The sequence below is a fragment of the Asparagus officinalis genome, chromosome 7 (assembly GCF_001876935.1).
Source record: "Asparagus officinalis chromosome 7, Aspof.V1, whole genome shotgun sequence".
Lineage (NCBI taxonomy): Eukaryota > Viridiplantae > Streptophyta > Magnoliopsida > Asparagales > Asparagaceae > Asparagus > Asparagus officinalis.
The window spans coordinates 8,011,628-8,012,654 of NC_033800.1; positions in this window are offsets into that span (position 1 = coordinate 8,011,628).

Consider the following 1,027-nt stretch of genomic DNA (forward strand, 5'->3'; position numbering starts at 1 on the left):
ATAATATTGCAATTATAAATGAAAAAAAATCACTTACATAATGCTGTACCTATAACAGAACACTTGCTGCGATTAATAACTCAGTTTAATATTACAAAACTCAAATACAAATGCAATATAATACTTTGTAAACCCGGTACTGAAGAAAGAATCTGTCAATTTTTGCATGCACAGAAGCAGTACTTTGCCTACACCAAAAATGAGGAGGAGGAAGAAATAACAAAAAATTGTAATAAGATAAATGTTCATTGTTACAAATAAAGAAGCGAACAAAAAGACTGACACGTCCAGTATTCACTATAGTGTTGCTTATTCTTGTGGGCGTACCTAAGCAAAAAAAAAAAAAGAACTACACTTCTCTAGTTTTTCAATGTGATTCCAAGCAAACTCAAGAAGAATTAGTCTTCATCTTTCTTCTTCGGCTTCCTGTAAGTTTCTTCAATCTTCTTTGCCTTAAAAAGCCATGCGCTTGCGACCTGCTTTACGTTTGGGACCTTGTAATTCTGTGCAATGTATATGCCGCAGCCTGTGCCCAGGAAAAATAGAAAATTGTTCCTGATAAATCCCATGTAGTGATCTGCAGAGGTAGGTGCTATCTGGTTAGCTTTAGAATATCGGTGCCGGAGAGATGCTGGCTGAAGGGTAAACTAACATGTTAAGAATTGGTTTTCTCAAAAGGGTTAAGCGCAGATAGACCCCCTTGACTATCACCCAACTGCAATGCAGTTCTATTCTTGCAGATAGACCCTTGATTGAAAATTTTCGCCTAGGAAATCTACTACTCAAAAAAAAATTCCCTTGCACATAGCGTAAAAGGGTAAAAAACATTCAACCGAGAGTCTATCTGAAACAATAAAACTCCCGCAGTTCTATCCCCAATTGGGATATAGTACAAGGTCTATCTACAATTAACCCTTCTTAAGATGACAGCACGAGATAATACAGTATAACATAGATTGTAAGCATCAGATGCTAGTTGAGATAATCTTATTCTTCTAAGGTCATATAAAAGAAGTTTTAAAGTTGT